Source organism: Cydia amplana, chromosome 9 (genome assembly GCF_948474715.1).
Source record: "Cydia amplana chromosome 9, ilCydAmpl1.1, whole genome shotgun sequence".
NCBI lineage: Eukaryota > Metazoa > Arthropoda > Insecta > Lepidoptera > Tortricidae > Cydia > Cydia amplana.
The window spans coordinates 7,841,736-7,853,830 of NC_086077.1; the positions used below are offsets into that span (position 1 = coordinate 7,841,736).

Sequence of the window (12,095 nt, forward strand, 5' to 3'; positions counted from 1 at the left end):
TTTCTATACGTCTCGTTCGCACTAATATGCGAGTACGAGCGAGATGTATAGAAAGTAAATTACGTTCTCGATGGCGTTTATGTCAGTGCCAAACTGATGGTAGCCGTATAGGCAGTTATTACAGCGTGCAGCGGTACGTGATGTGACGGACTCGACCACAAGCTCATACGTAACGCTTTACCGCGGTCAATGTTGTTTTTTGTTCGCAGCACCCGTCAGCAACCAACATATATTTCATAAACTCCATTGCCCCGGTCACTATAACAACGAACATATATGTACCTATCGCAACAAGTTTACGCAGCTTGCATCGAGTTTTTTAGTGCTCTGGTATTCGTACCCATACGCTATCGTTTTGGAATATCCTTACTATTAGCCTTACCGCTACTGCCTTCAGCAGTGCCAAACTGACATATTAGCTAACGTCTGCGTAATTTACTTTCTATACATTTCGCTCGCACTAATATGCGAGTACGAGCGAGATGCAAGTTAAGTTACGCACACGCTAGCGAATATGCCAGTGTCAAACTGGTGGTAGGTACCTACAAAATATTGCGATGTGAAATGAATGATCGAGGGTTGTTTATCGTAAACCTCGAATGAAAATTACATTCTGATCACGCAAAGGGCGAAATAGCTTCGTTCCCTCGTCTTGAATCAATTTATTAACAGATTTCCCGCGTTTTTGCATTTTTCATAAAATATTCGTATCGATCTTTGAAAACGTTTCTTGTGGAACTGGAAAAAGTTCGAGATAGTCGAACACTGATAAGACATAAAACTTAAGCGAATGAAATATGGCTGTAGTTTAGTTGCGCGAACGGGTCAGGCGGTTGGCACATACATATACGTCCACTGGGACATGGCAGATTTACATTGGCCCGGTAACTGAATCAATCTAATTTTAGGTGGTAGGTACTAAATTTAGCATCACTTCTCACACTAGCCTCTCACAGTAGGCTTTGAAAGTAGAGGATGCAATTTTGTACTATTGGCGGTTCTAAATAATATAAAGTAATGATCAAGTGTGTGCAGACCCCTTCTGGGTAAAAGCCTCCCCCAAAGTGTTCCATGTGTCTCTATCAGTGGCTTTATGGAGCCACCCTTGTCCAGCTATGGCTACTATCTCGTCCGCCCACCTGGCGCGCGGACGGGCTCTGGCGCGCGGACGGGCTCTGGCACGCGTACCCCGTGGTCCCAGCCATTTGATTGCTCTGATGGTCCATCTGTCGTCGTTGTACCTGGCCACGTTTTATCGCATAGCCTGTACAAAGTTAGCTTAGTCCAACTCCACGAGTGATACGCTTGTCAAATAGACGCAGTACCTAATATATTCTACTAAGCATTTAATGTGTTAATAGTTATTTAATAAGATACATGTATAATTTTCTATGACAAAAATGCTGTTCTGGGTGTTGGGGTTATGGAAACTATGTTTTTACAAAGTAGTTCGTAAATCGTGTATGTGTAATATATTACAAACTATATTTCCAAGCTACATTGTGGTTATTGTAAATTGTAACGCAATGGTATAGCTTATTGAATTACAAGTTACAACCTATGCATGGACATCGGTTTACCGAACCATGATTTGGTACGTGATATGAATGTTAATAGTTGTATAATGTTAATGGTTGGAATTAGGGTGGTACTAAGAGAAATGTATTTAATTTACAATTACAGTGAAACCTAGATAATTGAAATCTCAAGTGACCGGCAATTTTTTGTCTATTAACCAGGTTTTTCATTTAAGGAGGTCGTGCCAACTAACGAGGTTCAAAAACTCTTTGAGTCAATTATAGAGGTTCTCATTAGGTTGCGTTCTGACAAATTGCTTTTATGGAGGTGCAAATAACCATTGAAAGAAGATTTACAAGCTTACGTTCTGGGTTTCTGGTCTATTATATTATATAACTTGCACTTTTACACTACATTCATTACAACTTTATTTTCTTCTAATCATTATGGTTTAAAAAAATCCCTTGAACTGTAGAAGAAAGTTTTATTGGAATGTAAAAATCATATTATTATAGCCTGACCAGTAATATATGATAATTGTCAAGAGGGCGCTGTTATTCTCATGTATAGGGTGACAATTCAGTGTAGTATGAAAAAATTAGTTCCAGTGAAATTCCGCAACATGGCGCACCCTCAATAGATCCTGGTTCACCTATATGTTTTTGATTTAATCAAAACTAACTCACCTACAAGTCTGTGATAGACACCCAATAAATAACTTGAATTCTGGATGAAGATTTAAAATAAAATTATCATTGCTATTAAAATATTATTTCTGCTCTCTATAAGTCTACATTAATATTATTTCAATTACAGAGGTAATGAGTAAGACTCGTCTCAATAATAGAGGTAATCAAAAGAGCTAAATAACGGGTTTTTTAGCACAGTGTCAATTATAGAGGTCGTAGTTGCGATGTGGTCAATTACAGAGGCAAAATTACGAAAAGCACTAAAATCTAAATTGCAATTATAGAGGTTCCAAAATTTCAATTATAGAGGCATTTTGGTCTCAAGGGACCGGGACCGGACCTTTGGTTGCAATTATGGAGGTTTTGCATTTATCCAGGTGCCAATTAACCAGGTTTCACTGTAAATATTTCATTATCATTTCAACGACTAAACATGTGAGTTTGTTCACAAGAAGCTCGTCCTTCTCACCCCTCCAAAATACACGAAAATACACGTAGGTATAGAGTCAGACCGAGAAAAGTCTGCAGCGACTTTGATAGCCCACGCAGTGCAAGTGTCATTTTAAGGGAATCACGAGCTCTTTCTATCCTAATAGGAGAAAAAAAGTGTCCCATAATTTCCATACATTTTTTGATCTTTCCATTCCGCGACCGCCATACAAAGTCTATGAAAAATGGTGACGTAATGGAAATAAAAACCTTAGGACACTTTTTTTCTCCTATTAGGATAGAAAGAGCTCGTGATTCTGAGTAGAAATAACATAAAAAAATCCCAAATTTGAAAAAAAAGTGTAGGGGACAACAAAAAAAAACGCCCTTAAACGTCAAACTTACTATAAATTTATGACGTGTAAATAACACTTGCACTGCGTGGGCTATCAAAATCGCTGCAGACTTTTCTTGGTCTAACTCTAAACGTATGACAGCCACCAGTCAAACAGATTCATATATGTTCTTCACAAAATTGACTTGTCACCAATCTATGACGAATGCTGCTCCCGCAGAAAAATGGTTACTATTATTTATATATACACTGAAATATTACCTCTTCATATAGTAATAGTACAATGTATACTGGAAGTATAGTGCTTTAGCATGGTTTGTTCTTAGAGTTAGTTACACTGACTGCAGTCTCGGGTTCAAACTTATTGGTTTAGTTACTTGATACGCTTTCATACTATATACTTAGCAAGTTTTCTGATGTATTGGATGATCGATCTACTTTAGGTAGGTACATTATCGCTAAGTTTTATGTTTATTTTTACTAAATGTAGGTATGCTACAGCTACGTCGTTCAGCAGAAAAAGTTATGTTTTTTTCACTGTAAGATTTTTTTACTAGCCTCAAATATGAGTGTGCCACTGGTGGGTAAGGCTGAGTTTTAATGCTTTTCTATTCCTTTCGGCCAGTTGTTAGGGCAGATGTCTGAGCCGTTCCCCCATCTCTATCTGGGATTATACTTATACTGACTGAGCCTACTGAGTTTCCGACTCTTTTTTTGTCTACGTCACGTAGAACCAAAACTAAACTTTAAAAAAAATTTAGGTATACATAGCTCATATACATATAACAACATAGGTACATACATTATGTACCTATGTTGTTATTTTCTCTTGTGTGTCAAATTCCATACTGTCGAATTAGGATACCTAGCCCGTAACGATGGTTGTGTGTATGTAATAAATAAATAAATAATATTTTTTTGGCAAAAATTTCATTTTTTCACAAGCTTTTATCGCTGACTGCACTTTTCTTACGACAGACAACTAACACTCATCGAGACAATTCTAAAAACCCCTAACACAATTAGGTTGCGTTGTTTCATCACAGAGTTCCTATGGCCACCTCCTGTATCCACCATCTGATCAGCTCGATGATACCATAATATTGCATTGTAACCCGACTTACATGTGTATGCAAAATTTCAGCTCAATCGGAAACTGGAAAGTGGATCAAATTTAACTTGCAAGATTCCATTACATAGTTACTTACCTACATACAGGTCGACCTAATAAAAGCGTGTTGAAAATAACTATATAAATGAACTTTCACAAAAGTAAAATGTGTATTGTGCAATTTAGGCATTGAGAGCTTAACGCAAGAGTTGTCTCTGAGAGTTTTATTATTAAACCGGAACCTGTTTCGCCGGAAGTTTTCGACAGGAGGCATTGCACGAACAAACAAAAAACATGACAGACGCTGCAAAATGTGAAACACATTGTCAGATTTATTGTGATATTTGTCATTTTGTTATTTACCGCACAGTTTCGGTGCGTTTATTCTCAAATGAGCAAACAAAATTAAGAGGTATTACAATTTAATTGAAAATGCTATTGGTCCAAAGTGAAAAAATTATATATTAGTCGCGCTTTCATAATCCATTTACACTTTAGCATAAAGTGGCCAATCTAAATCCAAAATGACTATTTCTGAAATATCTCATGAACAATTCTGTGCCAGAATAAGGGAGAGGATAAGGATAAGTATGTTTAGCTTTTCGGTTTTATTTTTTAAAATAAAGTTTCTACACGGTGTTTTTATTGAATTCAGTTAACTTAAGTACATTTAAGAAAACTAAATTAGTTAAATTTTATACAATATAATTAAATGCTACATATACATAGAGTCATAACACGGTCATTATATTTAACTCAACCAAACAATTGAAAACTACGATATTATATGAATGTAATTTCGAACAACGATCGCCTGAGATAGTACTTGCGTTTAGCAGCAAATGTATTTTCATACTAAAAGACTAATCAATATGTATTGTAAACAGGCCCTAAGGCCCTAAAGAATACCAGTGTTTTTGAGAAATTAACTTAACTCAAGCTCAGGAATGCACCTTTGAAATTAACGGAGTATGAAAAAAACACAGTGTATACCTAGTCAGATTTTCTAGTCCTACTGGCCATAGGATAAGTATGGAGTACTATGGAGCTCATTTTTTTCTTGCATACAAAAATGAATGACGTAGTAAGTACATACTTTAGGTATATACTACTTATACAAAAATCGTTACGTAGTTTGATCAAAACCTAAAATCCTTGTCATGTCAGCTTTATTAACGGGCAGATTGTGCGTCGGACGATGTGGCTTGCGAGATCGCGGATATCATTGTTTTTGAATTGAGATTCTTGGTCAGTTTTACAAAAAAAGTAATCTTCATTTAAGCATTTATAATGAATTTTTAGAAGGTTGTTTAATTTGGGTTCAAATCAATTAACTTACTAGAGAAAGGTTTCAAGATTGCTATGCTATTATATTACAATTTTGGTAAGCGCAATAATATTATGATCTAAAAAAGCGCTACGATTTATCAAAAACTCAGCTGATTGCACTCACATCACCTTAATGTATACAATGACCTTTGAATGTAAGCCAAGCTACCTTCACGTAAGGTAGGAAGCCACATTAGAAGCACTTTCGTCGCTTTGCCGTAATGTTTATTGATAGCGCATTAACGCCGTGGTGAGTGCATGTAGTCGCTTGTTTTAGGCACTCTGCTGCTCTGCTGACCGCGCTGCCCTGGATATTACAGTGCGGTGTAAAGTTTCAAGCGTAATTTTGTTTCCAACCAACTGTCCCGAGTAGCTACATGTAATTTACTTTCATAAATAACGTCTATAAATATATATTGCATCAATGCGACCATTAAAATAAAAAAATAAAAATAAAATAAATATTGGGGGACATCTTACACAGATCAACCTAGCCCCGAACTAAGCAAAGCTTGTACTATGGGTACTAGGCGACGATATACTTACTTATATAGATAAATACATACTTATATACATAGAAAACATCCATGACTCCGGAACAAATATTAGTGTTCATCACACAAATAAATGCCCTTACCGGGATTCGAACCCAGGACCATCGGCTTCGCAGGCAGGGTCACTACCCACTAGGCCAGATCGGTCGTCAAATTGTAAAGAAATAAACAAAATGTTAATTTCAACCTTTTAGCATCATAAATTCATAATATAATATGATAGTATGCCTGTGACATTATCAATATACAGTGTGTAAATCCAATACGGGCAAATACTATTTAAACGGCGGTTAGTATAGAACTTAAGAAGTATATTGAGATAAATTTTGCTTACAAATACATACAATGAAAATATTAACCACACAAAATAATTCGGCACGCAATGTAAACAACACACAATTGTGTGTGACCTTTTTGAATTAACTGTCAACACTCGTTGGCAGTTACTATGAAAAGTTCGTATTTTACAACACGGACACACACACATTGTTTACGCAATTACTTATACAAGCTAATAAGTGACAGTGATACCTAGCTCTCATACTGACACGGTTTGTCGCATTTGTCGTTGTAATTATGACAAAACCTAATCATCTGTCTACTACGTAAACATTTCATGATGGTTTTTGCTCTGTTTTGAAATGGTTTTGAATTACGCGACTAGCCAGTCTAGCCACGCTCCAACGTTTGTGCATCTAATTGCGGCGTAACCAGAATAAACAGAAAACTAGACAAGACCGGCCTCAAAGGAGTGCTCACATACATTCTAAATGAGATTGTGTAATGATGTCTTTAAACCATCGCGCTTTTGTATTTTTGAAGTGAAAACTTCTTTAGCGGCGCTGGGCACTTTTTGAGGTGGGGAAAAAATGATAAACTCGAGACAGCGTAAGGCGATCACGTGACCGTAAGGTTTAGATGGCCACTCATTTAGATGGCATTAAAATCAATAAAGAAAAACTCAATGACATTACATGAAAAAGGTTCTAATCTTGTACGGGCTGAAATACGAGGATCTCATAGTTACATTCTAACTTAATATCACTCAAATATAATTCAATAAAGCTACAACTGTAAAGCTACAATTGTAAAGGTAACTTCACAATTTTTATTCGAATTTTAAACAATTAACGCTACAAATTTGAATTTCGAATTTTAAACAAGCTCACTGACCAGCAATTTTAGAACTGAAGTTTTTCAATAGAAAGGAGGATGGGTCAATTATACATAGTGCTGCAGACATTTTGGACTAGTCATTGAGTTTTCACTTCTGTCGGCACTCCCGGAGTGCAACCCGTTGTTTTTATTTATTTATTTTATAACAAAATGCAATCACAACTGCGCTTCGTCTTTTAACAAAGGACAAAGCTAAAGCGAGTTCGTAGCAGGTGCTACGACCGCGTAGCACAATCTAAAACCAAGTTAATAAATAATTAGTAATACACAACCGCTGTCTACTTTGTGGAAACGTTTTTTGCTAATGTATGTTTAATGGCGTACCACGGATGCCTACAATAAAACCGTTAATTTCCCGGAAGTTTAATGTAGGCGGAACGAAATATGAATTCAATTCCCGCCCTGCTAATGGAATAGAGTAGGTACTATCACAAAAAAAGGAATTGCGAAGCGCTTGTAATGGGGAATTCAACGTTGATTAAGGTCGTGTTATGAAAGAAATCCAATTAATGTTGGTCTTGGTCTCAAATTAATTAGTTACTCTAGTAAGTTAACAGTGAATACAAAAATCATTCAAAGTGAAAGTATGCAATAATAATAGTTTTATTATTTGCCAAAGAAGCTGTAAAGGAAATAACTATCCCTTTATAAAAAGAGGACGCACTTGAATGACACGTATGAGTTTATGATTAATGGCGGAACCACTTTGTACATCAACGAAATAAAGTTACAGACGTTATGACGGGGCGGCTTTAGACGGCGTAATTTTTTACTGGGATAGGTAATTGTCTGGGGGTAAGTGCTGCATTTTAATAAGGTGACGTCGCGTGCAGTCTGGGTGCAGGGTGCAAGCGGCGGGCGAGTGTGCGTCGGCGGCGGGCGCGGGGCGAGGAGTCCACCTGGGCGGCGGCCCACGTGCCCGGGCCGGGTCCGCTCGCTCGCTGCTCAGTCGCTAGCGAGCCTTCCTCGAGCGAACAGCGCGTGCCGCCGTCACCCCCGCGCAGCGACAGGTGGCGCCGACGCCCGACGCCCGCAGGCCGCCGGCAACCCCCGCTGACTTCATCCCCCTACCCCGACACCATGAAACTTTAATGAAACATTTGCTAAACAAATCACGGTGTGGTGCTTCGGCGGACATAGACAACAGTTTACTAGTGGTGATTGTTTTCACATTCAAGGATCCTTTGAAAATGAGAAGCTGTTAGATCAAACGCCGGTACTGAGAACGATACGGTAAGTACCTATACAATTTAATCACTTTTAGGATAAATTCATACCACTCAGGTATGAAGATATTCGGCTTTAGTAGTAAAAAACAACAAACATATGGCAAAAAGTTTTGCAAGACCACAAAGTGACAGGAGCAGCAGGTTAAGCTTAGAAAGCAGCACGTATGCAATAGTTAAACCTTAGAATGTTAGTGCCTACGGTCGAAAGCCAAAAAAACGGGTCAAGAAAAGAAAGAGTGATAAACTGATTTCACATCATCCGTTGCAGGCCGTCGCAAAATTGTCGTCGGTCATTTTCTAGCAGCTGGATCTGGATTATACACTATCTTGGATTTGGATGGCCAGATTTCCACGTCACAAAACTAATTCAATTACTTTTCATTAAGAACTAAAATAGCATCATAATTCATGGATTTCCAGTAGAAATATTCTGTTACGGATAAATATGATTTAAATACATGATAGTCGAAGGATAACTGAAGTTTTGACAAGAGAAATGCTTTAATCATCAGTTTCAGCGTAACTTGGCGATAGCTTGACTGTATTTCGCATTACGCAAGCGATAATTGAACAATATCCACAGTAATTAATAGACAGACGGTGATCCAATAAATCTACCATGATTGATGTCTATATAATTATAAAGGGACTATTTCACGGACGGTTATAATTATCTGTTGTCTATAACCAACTACAGTTATCATCTTTAATTAATATGTCATTCAACCTTAATTCGACTTTTTGTAGCTTAACTCTGGCACAGTGCGAGACAGACATTAGTTTTTCACTTAATTATAGTTAGAGAAGTTATAAGTACATACGGGGGTGAAATGTTCCACCAAACTTGAGGAAATTTGCGAGATGATGGACTGTTCGTACTCTCGTACTTTTATTATCTACAAAGTAAGCCTTTGCATTTGAACAGAGCTATTTGATGAAATAAAACTGCTAATGCAGACCAGAATAGAACAACTCATTAATTAATAATAATAAGAAGATGCACTTATGGCCGCATATAAATTTAATGACATTCAACTGTTTTGTGAAGTCGGTTAATATTAATAATTATTCTGCTAAAAACTATGCTTATCAAATAGTCAGAATCATTTTTAAGTTAACGATGTGACCATCATTTTATTAGGAACCTTGTTAGAGTCTGTGCGGAAAGAGAAGAGTCGTGGAATGTATGGGGCCCAATACAACCCACGATTCTTCTCTTTCCGCACAGACTATACCGATTGATCGCTGTCGTTTAATGTCGCCGACACCTTATTTTCCTAGCCAAAGGTGTAATAAAATACCATATTTGTATAGACGTCCGAGAGCTCATGGGTGCCCTAAATTCCCAATAGGTATACATGTAGGTATTGTCATATTTCATCTTAAGTCACATTCTACAGAGTTCCAAGCAGGATGTCATCTATTGGACATGAGCATATCTAGTCAAGCACTAGGACGTTTACATTATTAAAAAAATACAAAAAGAACTTTACTTTTTTTAACTCTTATGAAACGTCTTACCTACTTATTTAACGTCGTCATTTAATACCCTTGACAACCTATTTTCTCTGCCAAATTAATTAAATACTCGTAATTCTCGGACTGTAAAGGTTCTTAGACAAAACACAGGCGTGTTTACCTACTTTCGTCGGTACAGGTTGTCTTTTACATCTACAATAACATTATGTTAATCCCCTTGAGGTGGCCAAGGATTAGCGGCATACTCTCCGGTGATGCATGATGATACAAAAACATGCTTACTAAAGTAACACTCACGTTATGCCGCTCCTTGTCAGGCACGAGTGTAGGTCAGTATTCGGACAACTTATTCCTCATACATTTACTATCCCTCGTTCGGTAAATACGATGTCTAAACTTGGCCTGCAAAACACATAAATAACTGTGACTAGATGTTATTATTAAAGATCTTGGGATGGTACTTTGTAGCTTATATTAATAATTGAAGATATATATTGTACATTTGAAACTGAAGTTTCAGCTTATATGTTACCTACTCAATGATACTATCATTTAAAGTTACGGAGTCAGTTTCACTTGATTTTATGGTACATTTCCGCACATACTGTACCTAATAGGGAAATTCGTTACGTCTAGTAAGACATGCGCGGGTAAGGGTTACCCACATCCATTTTACAAATAGGGGAAATGTTACATGTTAATCTTACTTAAATTTATTATGTAATATTTATTTTTACTTAACTTAACTTTTAAATATTTCACAGGAAACATATTATCGTTACTTGAAGCTTGATAACTTTATAAATGGTATATGAGATTGCATGCACAATCGCACACATGTGTAATTGTGTATTATTCATATAGCAGAATTCTCACAAACGTCGGCCAGTGAATAAACTTTTCCTCCATTTCTCTCGCTTGGGAAATTAATGGGACCATTGCGAGAGTTGGAATGTGATTAGAGGGCCGTTGTTGGGTCAATCAGCACTCGCTACTTCATTTATTTACGAAATCAGTTTCACAATTATTTTTCATGTTGTTATTATAATTACAGACCGGACAGAGCCGGAGAGCGGATTTTGTAATAGATATCTATTAGACATCGCCAAGATACGATAACGATATGTTTCAGAGCTAACCTGTCAAATTTGACATTTCCGCGATTCTGGAGATACTTTTGAACGATTTCCACAAGATATTACTTAGAGATCTAATTCACATCTAATAGATATCTAACACGATCTATCGTAAAAGTGACATTGGTTGACCGAATTGCGCTGCAAAAGAGAACTACGAGGGGTATTCAAAATATTCTCGGTATGAGAATGAAAACAAACAAGTACGAAAAGTTTGATATTTTTATTTTTCAATATACTCCCCCCCTATGTTCATACACTTAAAAGATCGATCAATTATTTTTTTTAATCCCTCGTAAAAATATTTTTTATCTTTCGTGTAAAAATGCTCCTCCACTGCCGCCTTCAATGCTTCATCGTCAGAAAATTTATTTCCACGCAGATCCTTTTTAAGATTGGGGAGCAAAAAGAAGTCGCTGAGGGCTAAGTCCGGACTATACGGTGGGTGAGTAACAGTTTTAAACCCACATTCAACAATAGCTGCCTTGGCAATATGAGCAGTATGGACGGGGGCGTTGTCATGCAGAAGCAGAATACCTTTGGTTAACTTTCCTCGCCTCTTTTCTTTAATTACATCCTTTAATTGACGTAGAATGTTAGCGTAGTACTGTCCTGTGATATTTACACCTTTTTCTTTATAATCGATTAGTAATACTCCTTCACAATCCCAAAATATCGTGGCCATGACCTTGCCAGCTGAAGGGATGACCTTGAACTTCTTGGGATGAGCTGAACCCTTAATGTGCCACTGCATGGACTCTTGTTTACCCTCTGGGTCATAATGATGAACCCAGGTTTCATCTCCAGTAACTATTCTTTGCAGCACCTCATCAGGATTTTCACCGCACAGGTCAATAAAATCGGAACAACAAGCTACACGCATGTCTTTTTGAAGCCGAGTCAGCATTCGCGGAACCCATCTTGCACTTACTTTTGACATATTAAGATGGTCATGTATAATATCATGTACGGTACCAATAGAGAGATTGGTTACTTGTGCTATAGATTTTACCTTCACTCGACCATCTTCCAATATAAGTTTTTCCACTTTATCAATATTTTCTTGTGAAGTAGCTACTACAGGCCGGCC

At 37.2% G+C, this 12,095-nt stretch overlaps 1 protein-coding gene across 2 annotated transcripts in view; it reads left to right on the plus strand.

The window, feature by feature from the left end:
• The first annotated feature begins 7,942 nt into the window (after positions 1 to 7,942).
• LOC134651036 (uncharacterized) overlaps positions 7,943 to 12,095 on the plus strand; it is a 28,118-nt gene continuing 23,965 nt past the window's right edge. For both annotated transcript variants that reach the window (XM_063506015.1, XM_063506016.1), the window contains exon 1: positions 7,943 to 8,394. The gene's annotated coding sequence lies outside the window, so the exon portion shown is untranslated. The remainder of the gene's footprint in view (positions 8,395 to 12,095) is intronic.